The following is a 13,332-nucleotide window of genomic DNA, read 5'->3' as shown; positions in this document are numbered from 1 at the left end:
CAGTCCGAGTAAACCCAGCCCAGCTGAGTGAGGCTGCAAGTTGCAGTGTTAGTTTTTATCCCCATTAATTCTCCCCTTTCTCACCTCTTAATGGACTGCTTGACTAGCGAGCTGACATTAAAAGCTCAGTTTCTTAACCTCGGCACGATGGGCATATTGGACTGGGTAATTCTTTGTGGTAGAGAAAAGTCTTAGGCATGGTAGGATGTCTGGCAGTATCTTCACCCCCCACCCCCACTCCAGCTCAGTTATAAGAAGCAAAAATGTCTCAACTACATTATCAAAAATCCTCTGGGGGATACAGTTGTCCTCACTTGAGAACTACTATTTTAGCCCAATATTACATTTTATATAGTAGCTAGAACAAACAAATTCTTATTATTCCTTTTTTCCCCCTCTCAAACATAGCTGTATTCTCATACATTTACTATTTTAGTTGAATTTTAGGTTCATTTTCAAGTGTATTTAAAATATATTTAATTTATATATTAATTTGGGAGAAATGGCATTTAAAATATTAATTATCCAATATAGGCATATTTTCAGTTACAGAAGTTCTTTTTTTACACTCTAAATTACCATGTAGTCCTGCAATTGGTTATGAATTTATTATTAAAACTATTTTCAATTTGTCCTCTTGTTTAACCTATATATTCCCAATGGGGTAGGTGTATAATACATTTCATAGACAAGACCCATAGACAGTTGGATGGAAGAAGGGAGCACCCAGGCTGACTACTTGGACCCTAGGGGCCTTTTCTTTCTCCTCCTGCCTTGTCTGAAAGTCTAAAACTGGGAAACAAGACACGAAGATATAAAAGACGGCATGAGGCATTTCCTAAAAGCAGCGTTGAAAGCAGAACTTTCATCTTTTGATGAGACGGAATATTTTCCCCATGTTTTAGAGTGTCCTAACTTCCATAAATCCAGAAATCCCATCAACTTTCTTCAACTGATTTCCAGCTCAACCTTGCACCTCAGGGGATTTGTGCAGTTCTAATCTAGTTGAAGATTGCCCCTTTATTGGCGACGCTTGGGTGAGGCTCCAAGACCCTGGTATCTCATTCATCCCAACAGGGCTCTGACACTTTATTTAAAGGAGCAGTAGTATATAGTAACAGGTGAGTTATGGACCCATGAATGGAAATTCATTATGACCATAAAACTTTTGACTTGTCCCCACCTTTGCCTCTCTCTGCCTAGACTTTAGGAATGGAGGAAGAACTTAGAACATAAAAACCAGTGTGCTGTCAGTCTCTTTGAGAACTACTATTTTAGCCCAATATTACTTTTTTTTTTTTGGTATGATCACCTATGCATGATCAGGAAGCAAAAAATAAGTTTCTATTTCTTCTGCCTCAGGACGAGTCTAGAAGGAACTTAATTTACTAAAGAAGGATATGGACAACCAGGAGGAGTGAAAATCAGCAAAGGCACCTTGCCCAGTGAGTCAGAGCCAGCTTGCGGGGACAGGTCAGCTGGAGAGGAAGAAGGGTGGTCCGGAGCAGCTAGGTGACCATATCGTGCTGAGAGCATGTAGCAGGCTACAGGGAAGGTCTAGACGAGTGGGTCAGAATACACAGGATATAAACTCGATACAAGTTAACAAGGGTGTGCCAAGAGAAAGTGGTTAGAAATCTGGCGAGCTAGCAGCATCACAGAACACTGTTCCCAAATAACCGGGCTCCAGTTTCTGAGCCAAGTCCAAGGGCAGAGAGGGAAATGAGTGAGGAAGGATACGAAAAACACGGCAGAGCATTACTAAGAGTTTTATAGGAACCACATGACCGAAACAAGCTTTTGGCTCAAGGAACATGTCAGAGACTCAATTATCTGGAGTGGAGAATAAGACCCCATAAGATCAGTAGCGACTATTACTTTATTCTATATCTTTATGTGTTAAGTAGGACGGCTTTCATCACACACAGGTGAGAGTTTTTCCATTAAATGAGCAAATGCTTTCTGAGCACCTACCATAAGACCTTTTTAAAAAAAGACTAATGCAATAGCGAGAATGCTTTCATCTCAGAAGAGTGCACCACTAAACAGAAGAAAATAGCTTTCTTTTTTAGCAGGAAGTTTGTGGGGAGTGGGGCAAGCAGGTGGGGCAAACATGTGGCATCACTGGATGGTTGAATGAAGAAATATTTTTCTTCGTTGTTAGCAAATTCATTTCTCAGAATTAGCTGTGAAGGGAGGATGTTTTGCACCTTAGTGGCTTAGTACTTGTTGAAACTTGAGGGCAAGACAAATGTTAGGGGCTTTTGGAGAGGAAAGGAGCCTGAATAAAGCTGGTGAAGCCAGAATTCAATGAATAAGTCATGGGCAATCATGAGTACTTGATCATAAGAGGAATGTTTATGTATGATGTTAAATGGGGTCATCAAAGATGGGCTCTTTGAGTAGGTGACATATTAGCAGAGCTGAAACAAGTTAGAATGTAAAGACTTGAAAACCACGAGGGTACTGGGGAAAAACCTTCCTGGTAGAGGGCAACGCTAGTAGCGTAAGACATTAGCTGCCCTGTTTGTAAAATAGCATGACAGGGTGTATTTTTCAGATTGTCCCAATAATATCTCCCACCCCACACGCTCCTTTGCACTGCAGCCTAGCCACACTCCCATGAACTGGTGGGGTTTATTTCTCCATGTCCTTAAATTCTGCCAGGCTCTACGACTGCTTAAACCAGTAGAATATGACTCAAGTGTCACTGTGCCAATTCCAGGTGTGGGCCTTACTTGGCCCAGAAACTTCTACTTCCTGCAACCTCTAATACTTGCCCTTGTGACATTGACTCTCAGAACACTGTCTTCCCTTGGCTGCCACGTTGCGAGAAGGCCAAGGCACATGGAGAGGCCATCTGGTGGCACTCGGGTCCACAGCCCTAGCTGAGGCCCAGCATCAGCGTCAGTCATGATAGTGAGCTGTCTGGGATGGCTAGGCCATTGGGCCTTCAGAGAACTTCAGACCCCGCTGACAATGACTGCGACCATACAAGTAACCTTAAACAAGATTACCCAGCTTGTCACAGTCAACATACAGAGACACAAGGAGAACAAACCGTTGTTTTAAGTCACTTAGTTTTGGGGTAGATTGTTAAGGAGCAATGAATGGCTGAAATAAATTGCAAGGAGGGCTTTGTCACTAGAGGGGAGTGAGCAAGAGGGAAAATGGTAGAAGATAAAGTCAGAGCCAAACATGGGAAGTCCAGCTGGATATTTCCTCATACCAACTTCGGATTTTACTATGAGTGAAATGGAGGGCCATTGCAGGTTTTGAAAGAAAAGTGAGAGACTCTGACTTACATTCTCCAAGGATGTCTCTGGCTGTTGTAACAGTGCAGGTGAGTGATGATGACAATTCAGATCCAGCTGGTACAGAGCCAGGAGGTGAACAGTTGTTGGTATCTGTATAGGCAGAGCAAAGAAGTGTTACCTAATGGGTTGAGAACAAAATAGTTAAGAATGCCTGAGACTGGAAGAATGATGTTTCTTTTCTTAACTGAGATGAGGAATCCTGCTGGAGGAGCCGGCTCAAGAAGGAAGATTGAGAGGAATACATCTAATTTGAAGCATTTATTTGACCTCCCAGTGGAAGGTAGACAATGGGACATTATAGGTTTGAACTTAGTGAAGGTGTCAAGGTTGGAGATGTATATATGGGAGTTATCAGCACACTTTTTTTTAAAGCCAGGAAGTAATGAGATCCCCTAAGGGAATAAGTGTTAAGGAAGAACACAGAGAAGAAGGACCCCTGGGAGTGATCCCTGAAGCATTTCAAGGTGAAGAGGCTGGGAGAAGACCAGGACAGCAAAAAAGACTGAGAAGGGACAATCAGTGGCTCAGGAGAAGAGCAAGAGAGTGAGAGTCCGAGAAGTCTGGTAAAAGACGTTTCCAGCAGGAAGTAGCTGCCAGCTGAGTCAACTGCTGCTGCCAGGTCAACTGAGAGAAACTAACTTTGTATGTCAAGTGCAATTGACAAATAAAAAGAATTATTACAAAGGAAGAAAACTGAGACTTGACCTCTGTCTTCAGCAGGATAGTCTCAGCCAAATCATCTCATTCTTTCCTTCTCTCTGTTTTTCTCCATACACGACCTGCTATTCATTGAGCATTCACTACATGTCAAGTACTTCCTACGCCTTGGGGGTACTAAGGTAAATAAAATGTTCCTTTAAGGAGTTTGTTACCATTCAATCGATTAAACAATATTTACTGCATAATTACTATGTGTAAGACATTCTGTTAAATATTATGAGGGATGTAAATATTGTATCAGACACGTTTAATCGAATTAGAAATGTTAGGCAGAAGCACATGGACTGTTAAATGGTAGTGAAAGTGAAGCCTGCAGAAATGTCACAATGAGGGGTAAGGTTTCAGCAAACGGCTGGCATATATTGTAAGACTTGCTGCTGTATAATAAAGGGATAGGTTGCCTAAGTTGGAAGAATCTGGAAAAGCTCCACGAAAGGCACACAAATAGAAAAAATGCAGGGTGGGAGCTTGTGGCACCAGCGCGGGAGGTCGGTACCTAGGCAACTTCAGAGGAATCCAAACACGGTATAAAAGTAAGTGAGATCACATGGATGAAACTCGGAGACATTATTCTCAGTGAAATAGACCAGACACACAAAAATCAGTGTATGATTCCACTTATGTGAGGCATCTAAAATTAGCTAAACTCATAGAAGCAGAGAGTTGAAACCTCTTGGGGCTGGGGGTGCAAAGAACAAAGGGAATCGCGATTCAGAGGGCACAAAGTTTCAGTTCCACAGGTGAAGTTCTAACAATCGGCTGGCCAACATCATGTCTACAGTTAACAATGCTACACTGTACACTTAAGAATCTATTAAAAGAGTCTCATGGTAAATGTTCTTCCTACAATAAAAAATAAAGTCCCAATAATTGTGAATTTTAACAAGGAAGTGGAGCTACGTCAAGAATGGACGAGACTATTGTGCATGACTGTGTTTTGACCCTTTGCTGTGCTCTGACTGGTAGATGAAGATGTTTGGGACCATTGGATGGCTCATAAATTTCTATTTTAGGACAATCAATATAGTAATCTGGTGGACAAGTTAGAATGAAGTGTGGCTGGGAAGGATAGGACTCAGAAATTCTAATACCACTGCAATAAATTGTTACCTAGAATAGTACAGGTATTTTAAAGCCTTTCAACCTCATGGAGAGTTTCCCTAGCCATTGATATGTGTGTTCTTGTACATTTATGGTGGTGGTGGTGTGTGTGTGTGTGTGTGTGTAAGAAATAAATATATATTTCTTAATGCATTAATTCATAAATACTCAGTTTTTGCTGTCAGGTACAGAGTCCATTAACTTTACATTCTAGCTGTCACTGGTACTTAAGAATTTAATTGCAATGCTTGGGGTTTTCTTATATCATACAACAAAAAGCTTAATTTGTTTTAGGATTCATTTTTCTCTTATTTTCTAGTTACACTAGCACATCATTCACAACAATTGGTGTTTCAATGTTTTCCTTGCTGGTTCTTATACTTCTTTTTGAAAATCTAAAAATCTGGGCATGTTGCCTGACCCATATTATCTCTCCAAAAGTCCTAGTTCACTCTTATCTTCCTTTTTTCAGATGTCTGGAAAAATCTAGTAAATAAGTCACTATTAACATTCTATATTTTAATTCTCTTGATCTTATCTTGTAACTTAAAGATCTCTTTTTTCTTTACATTCTCATCTCCTTAAAAACATTTATGAATACCTGGACATAACCCATCCACCATTTCTATGAAGGTCTCAATCCACTTGCAGAGACAGATCCTGATATAAATCAATGTAGACATAATAAAATATTAATAGATATCATACAGGTATAAGCAAATTACTATATTTCTCATTTCTTATTTCAAGTTTTGTTAGTTGCTATATTTTTCAATTTTTGATAATTTGAGTAAACTCAAATATATAAATTTATAAATTTTTTTCAAAGCACTAGTAGTATTGCTATTATCAGATATCAATTTTATCTTTCTGTTGTTTTATTCATGACTGTATGTTGTCATCATCCTTTTCCCTTTTAAATATTTATTTAATACATATCTGAGGGTAAGCTTATTGTGTTGCTATTCCTTTAGTAATAGTAATAGCATGAATTACTATATTTTAGCTAGTTAATTACTCTTTTGGTACTATTTCCAGTGCTTGAATATACTTATTCATTTTGTTATATTAAACATATCTTTGTAGGCTCTATTTTGTTATATTTTATTTTGAAAGTCAGAAAAGATTCTTTTCAATAGAAACTACCAGGATGTTCACAATGCCCTTGTCTCTTCTCAGAAAATGTGCCATAAAAGTTAACAGATCTGAGAAGGTATTAAATACTTTTGTATATAGGACACATTTTGGATTTTCTCTACTATTCTATAAATTTACTTTTGCTTTTACTAGAGTTCTTTTCTCTTTTCATGCATCTATATATGCAATAGATGATTTAAAACTTTTTCTTCCCTTTTAACCTCATTTAAATTCTTCTAATTTTCATCGTACTTTAAAATATTAATATGGGTTTTAGAACTCTTCCTACTTACCTTTTTATTTTGATTGTCATTGGTATTTTTAAATGAGCAGATTACTCCTACTCTCTGAAAAACAGGAATCTGGGCAACCTTCTGGCCTCAGCCTCTTTAGCAGAGGATGTCAGGTTAATAAACAAAACTGGCTACAAGAGTCCTGAGGCCCGTCCACACATCCTGATAGACGTGCTGAGCTATGGATCCTTGGAAAGTGGGGCTTAGATAATGACCAAGCTCTCCTCAGGTTCTTCTGCCCAACACCTGGAGGGCACATCACTGAACTCAACATTAGCATATACACTGCAGCTCACGGGCAGGGTGGACATAACAGAATCCTAGAGGAACAACTGCTTGATGACAAGACGGACTGAATTCTGATAAAATCTCTTGTTGAAAGATTTGGAGGGAAGAAAAGGCTTTATTTGCTACTAGTAAGAGGATCAGTCTAAAAGCGAGATGGCCCTGACGTCTGGCAATTAGCAGAGATTTTGTGCGTTACAGGTCCCATGGGTCCTGATGCTGGCCACGAGACCAGTGGACCAACACACGAGAATGTGCTCTGAGGGGCCAGGCAGATGTTCTCTAAGGTCAGTTACCTTTTGTCTATTTTCTGAGAAGTGAATTCGAAAGCTAGCCCTTGTCTCATCTCAGAAAACATGGCCAAAAGGCAAACAAATCTGATATTATCTTCTGTACATTTTGTGGTTTGCAGCTATGGAAGGTGACAGGGTGGTGCAACCTTCAGGCTTGCAGCACTCTGGGGGCCTCCAGTATCCACCTGTCCCCGTGGAAGTCTGCTCTGCCCTGCACGAATGACAATCCACATCCACATAAGTGCCGCTAAAACTAGGGGTGGGGGGACTGGCCCAAATCACAGACACCACTTCACCTCCCCAGAGTCGACATGGGTCCTCACAGTTTCGCTGCCTCTTAGCCTAGAACTTATAGAAAGAAGTTATCCTGTGGTATCTGTGAGTGACTGAATGATACCCAGCAACACGTTTTGAAGAAACTATGTGAAGAGGCAAAATATGTTATAATAATAATAATAATAATAATAATAATAATAATAATAATAACCTTAGCACAATTGGTAAAAAATGGGCAAACTACTGACCTAACTCTGACTGTGGAAGTCATAATGTGTTTGCTTGTCTCACAGTTCTAGCCTATAGCTGCTAAGCAGAAAGGTTGTCTTTCCCTTCTCTCAGGTCACTTCTAATTTCTCTTTCTGTGAGGGTGGACAATTATAATTCCTAGAAAGGTAAAAATGAGAGCTGAATTGAACACAAGCATTTGTACAACTGCAGAGAGGGGAAGAATCTACAGCATCGGCCTTAACCAAATATAATTTTGTTACTTGCTTCTCAAACTGCCTATAGGAAAGGGGCAATTTAAAAAAAAAAATTCTAATCTATATTTCTTTTATAAAATATAACAAAAATTAATTACTAGAAAGATTACAAAAAGGTATAAAGTGAAACTCTAAACTGTATTACCAGATGAAACAGACATTCAGTTTCCTTGTCGGACTGCTATAGAAGTATCTAAAGACTCGTTCTCAATTTCTATACTCATCTTGTCATAGGTGGATAACAAGAAGTTCACAGCCTCCTTTGGTTTGGAGACAGATTTGAAGTAGCACTTTTCCAAATTTAAATATTCTGGGGGAATATTGTGACTAATCTTTTTAAACACACACTTATTGAAATTTATCTATCTATCATCTATTATTTCTTTTTACCATGTGTATTATTTTTCCCATAATTCAAACTGTATGCTTGTATTGTATTGTATTGTATTGTATTCCATTGCATGAATCCGAAAACACTTGCTTAAAAGCAATGGCTTTGGCAGTTCACTTTGTATTTCTTGACTGTAGGTTTTTAAGTAAATGATAAAAGTCACATTAAAGAGTGAATCTTTTTATATTCTAGGCTTGCTCTCCTTTATTTCTTGGTATAAATCTCTGGGGGTCACCTTCTGATTGTCAGAAATTCCCTTATTCTTTCATTATACCTTAAGATTTTCACAATGAAATGCCTAATTGACCACTTTTCTTCGAATATTTTACTGCTTTCTTTTTAAAAATCATAGTGTTTACTTTTAAAAATTAATATTTCACTTAGTTTTAGTCTTGAATTGTTAAATTACTTCTATTTTTTTAATGTGAGGGACTCAGTTATAGTCCCTTCTAACCCCTACGTGTTGTATGTTTTCTGTGTCCCGCTGGCCAATGTGAGCATATTTGGGGCCCCATGCTCAGCCTAATTTTTTGCTCATCTTAGATTTATGTTGCTTTCCATCTAAACCCTTGACTTCTCCAGGTCTAAGAGACAACGTGTCAGTCCCATGCTTGTATCTTTAATATTACTGTACTTACTGCCTCCTGGACCTGTGTGAGATTATGTCCTTGAATTTGTAGGGAAGGAAAAAAAAATCTTTTCTTTTAACCTTTTTAGGTTCCAGCGAGGGCTGCGTAGCAAAGACAGATTAATCAGAGAAAAACAAACAGATGTTTGCTAACACCCATATCTCATAAATACATGGGAGAAACTCAGGGATGAGGAGCTCAAAGGTTTGGCTAGAACTTGCTGAGCAGGGGAACAGGACATTTTTAGAGAAATGACAGGACAAAGGAAATAACTTTGGGTCTCCAGGGGCAGCGAATTGTGTGAGAGCAAATATAATATAAAGAAAAGGGTGTTGCGGGCTTTCAGCGGGTGTATTAAGTTAGGAATGTGCAGATTATGGTCTTAATGAGGGGCCCCAGCCACCTATTCCGGTCGGCATCTGTGCTCTCGCTTTAGGGAAGTGAAACCCTGGGGGTTGGGGGTCATTTTGATAGAAGGTGCAATTCTAACACACTCGAACAAAGTAAGGGGAGTCACAAGATTTATTTCTTATAGATTCCAGAAACAGGGCTGGGAGGGGGCGCAGTGAGCAGTCCTCTGCCCCATGTCACAAGCCAGCAGGAGACAGAGCAGGGTAACAAGCACCTATTACTTAGAAGGTGACCACTGGGGTGAAGGTCACTCACTTGGGTAGCTACGCTCAACGCTATGGTTATTTTAAAAGGTTCCCTGGAAGAAGCAGAGCAGAGACCTTGGGGTGGAAATCCTAAATTCATGTTCTTACGTAAACATCCAGAGTCGGTGTGAGCAGCTGTCACACTGTGAAATGACTAGGCAGCAACTCAGAAGAGCTGTTTTCTCACCACCAAAGCTAATGGTAGATGAAGGATAGTTAGTGAAGTTTGTTACGTAGATTTTTCTGCTGCCACCTTCAGGCTGGTAAAGGTCTAAACTCAACTCTGGCGATTTAACTTTGGGCCTTCCTGGAAGAGAGGGGAGAGGGGACATTTTATATCTTGCTTTTAGGCAAATAGGGGGTGGACAGAGAATGTTTTTTGATAGCTCCTCCTTAATTGCCTCAGTTCATAGTAATTCTTTTGCCAAAGAGACATATTCTGGAGAAACTACCCTTCACATTTAAGATTGTAAAACTTGAGAATTAAAAGAAGACTTGACTTTTTCCATGTTGCTCCTCAGTGATAAATTAATATTAACATATAAATGAGATTTAATATTTGAAATTTTTAGAGTGCAATAAAAACTATTTTATTTCACAAAAATAAATGCAGATCACAGAATAAGAGCAAGAGTTAGAGTCAAGAGAAAGAGGAGATAAAAAAATATATAAAAATCCATTCTGAAACTAGACCCAGATTAAAGAAGAAAATTAAATTACTTCCTTTAAAGCATAGCAATTAAGAGCATGGATTCAGGAGCCAGGCTACCTAATTTCAGATTCACCTGACATCATGAATATAATTGTGATTAGAGCCAGTAACCTCCTTAAGTGTGAAATAAGTAAGGATAAAAGTAAAACCTCCCTTAGAGTATTGTAAAGATTAAATGAGTTACTACATTAAAAACATATAGGACAGTGGCCTGGAACTATGGAAATGAAGCTGAGATATGTATACATACTTTCTACTCTTTTAGAGCTGTAAGAGTCACTGCTCTTATGAAGAAAATAATAAAACAGGGTATGTTAAATGTTCCAAGATAGACAAACGGGCAGGCAGATAGACAGAAATAAACAATGTGAACATCAGGGGTTTTATTCAATAAATGAAGAAACTGAAGACTAAAGAGTGTGATTTACTTTCGATCTCTTGGTTAATGAGACCAGGGCTGAGAATACAACTTTGGTCGACCATCTTTAAGGAGCGAGCCAGGGCTCTTTCCTCTGTGCAACATAATCTCAGCTTCTCTACTTAGCACTTGTATGATCTTTGGGAATGACAGCCTCCCTGAGCCTTAATTTATGTATCTACGCAACAGAGATAATAATTGTACCTCTCTCTTCAAATTGTTATAAAGTTCCCCAATGGTGTGGTAAGTAATATGAAGACAAGAATATGGAATAGAGAAATTTCAGCCCATTCAGACTTGGGAAGGCTGAGCGGGGAGGTGGGGCCTGGGATGGACCCAGAGGAGGTATCACCTAAACTTCATGGATACACACATTAAGGACTTAGCTCGATGGAGAGAGGGCATTGGAGGCAGAAGAAAACATACAAGCAAGCGTCTAGTCACAGAGAAAAGCATGGGGCGTGGAGGAACCGCAAGAGGCTCTAACAGGGGCATTCAGGAGTCCAAGATTTTAGCTTAATTGTAGTTAATAGGCTTTGGGTACTGGAATGCCTGACTTACTTGGCTCCAGAAGGTTGACAAGCAATTCAACCTTTGTGCCCCGGGGGGTGTGCAAGAATCTTAAGTGGTATCTGAGCCGTCTTGTTCCAGGGAGGGAATGACAAAGATAAAAGATTGTTGATAAGTAGATAAAGAAAAACTGGGAAAATCACCACCAGACTGCAACTCTTATCTGATTAATCTTTGTCCAAACCCCTTATCTACCTTTTTCCCCTTATAAAAAGGTTGGCTTGAGCTGAGATGTTTTTAGAGTAATAACCCGCCATCTTCTCAGATCACCAGTACCTGAATAAAGCACTTATAAAGGTTCAATCCTTGTCTCTACTTATTGGTCCTGGGGATGACACATAGCACAAACACTGACTTTTCCAGTTTTATTTTCTGGTAACTCTGGTGGGATACCTTTGGGACTTTTTGGTAAGTCTAAATATTTAGTGGGTGTCCTGCTGGCTGCCTGGATTGGAGGGCCTTAGGGTGATTCTTGGCACTCCTCATCGCCTTCCCTTTTGATTGAATTGTTGTGCTTTCTGGTTCAGGATTATAGTGCTGGGTTATGGCTTAGAATGGTTGTCAAGAACTAGGGCGCCTTCTGGTTTGTGTGATGTTATAGAACTCTGTCTGGTAGAATGGGTTGGGAGCCTCCATTCTAGGAAATAGCCCTTTGGGAAGAATTCTGGCTGATTGGTCCACTTATGCTTATGAACCTATAACTAAAAAAGAAAAAAAAATTATTACAATACTGCTTGGCTTACATATAATCTGGACTCAGGAGAGCAATGGTTGCTGATCGGGTCTTTAAATTACTATACTATACTATATTTCAATTAGAGTATTTTTGTCAAAGGTCAGGGAAATGGGATGAAATACCTCCTGTACAAGCTTTTATGATTTTACATAATAAAGATAACAATGCTGGATTAAAAGAAAATAAGTTGATGGCCCAGAGAAAAGGGACTTTACCTGTGGTAGACAGCAGAAACTCAGAAGAAAGGGATCACGGATATCAGGATGTCATGGTTGCTGTGATCATGGTCAGGAGTCCCAGAGCCCCTCAAGCCCTGGGGGATTCTTCTCCTTAACTGGCTGAGGGAGCCAAAGTGGGTAAGCTTGAACTAGTCTCTCCATCCTGAATCCATCAGGGAACCAAATTTGGTAGAAGGCAAGCTCCTACCAGGGCAGGGTAATAGTCCCTACAAAGACTTACAGTGGGAGTAGGGCCAGAGGGCCAGCCCACTGGATATTATTGGGCACATGCTCCATTTTCTACATCAGACCTGTTAAAATAGAAAAGTACAAATCCTTCTTATAGGGTTCCTACTAAAATGATTGCCTTAGTCATATCAGTTTTGGTGACCTGCCATCCAAACTGGGCAGACATACAAGCTTTACTGGGTATTTTACTCAGGGATGAGAGGAGGTTGGTATTGGATAAGGTGAATGAAGAGGCTTGGAGACTGCACCAATAAAGTCCAGATGGGGCTCCCCAACCTACTGAAGCAATATATTCAGAGTTTATAATAATAGAGAACAGAAAAAAGCCCAAGTGGCCCCTATGTTCTTGGAATAGTCCTCAGGGCAATTCCATTGGCAGGCAAGTCTAAAGTGCTTGCCATTTACCAATGCACGTATCGCAAAGGAAAGAGGCACTGGAAAAATGAGTGTCCCAAGTGAGGAAAAAGGTATTCAGAGCCTGAGAACTCAAGAATTATTCTTGGAAAAGGAAATGGCTCCAACAATAATCATTACTATGACCTATTAAAGCCATCCTCCAGGAAACTTGGATAAAACTATCAGTGGGGGGACATTGTAGAATTTTTAAAATTGATATCAGAGAAACATATTCTGTGGTCAGTAGAACTCTGAGTACTTGCAGCAGACTGTAACTATAACTGGGATTTCTGGAAGCCCTGAAAGCCATTAGCATGTACTGTGGAAGATACAGTTTTAACTAATCAATTTTTATATATTTGTGTCCAATTCCTTTTCTGAGAAGGGACTTGCTGTCCAAACTTCATGTTCAAATCACTTTCTGTCCAGCAGAACAACAACTCCAGAGCA

The 13,332-nt window shown here is 39.6% G+C and overlaps 1 protein-coding gene across 4 annotated transcripts in view; it reads right to left on the bottom strand.

Annotated features, from left to right (window-relative positions):
* Positions 1-3,401, bottom strand: part of LOC150003990 (uncharacterized) — a 131,866-nt gene extending 128,465 nt beyond the window's left edge. For all 4 annotated transcript variants that reach the window (XR_016512257.1, XR_016512255.1, XR_016512256.1 and 1 more), the window contains exon 1: positions 3,306-3,401. The gene's annotated coding sequence lies outside the window, so the exon portion shown is untranslated. The remainder of the gene's footprint in view (positions 1-3,305) is intronic.
* Between the last annotated feature and the right edge of the window lie 9,931 nt (positions 3,402-13,332).

The sequence above is a fragment of the Furipterus horrens genome, unplaced genomic scaffold, assembly GCF_987537825.1.
Source record: "Furipterus horrens unplaced genomic scaffold, mFurHor1.1.pri manual_scaffold_7, whole genome shotgun sequence".
In the NCBI taxonomy this organism is placed as follows: domain Eukaryota; kingdom Metazoa; phylum Chordata; class Mammalia; order Chiroptera; family Furipteridae; genus Furipterus; species Furipterus horrens.
The sequence above is the reverse complement of the archived record's forward strand: the minus strand, read 5'-3'. Positions and strand labels throughout refer to the sequence as shown.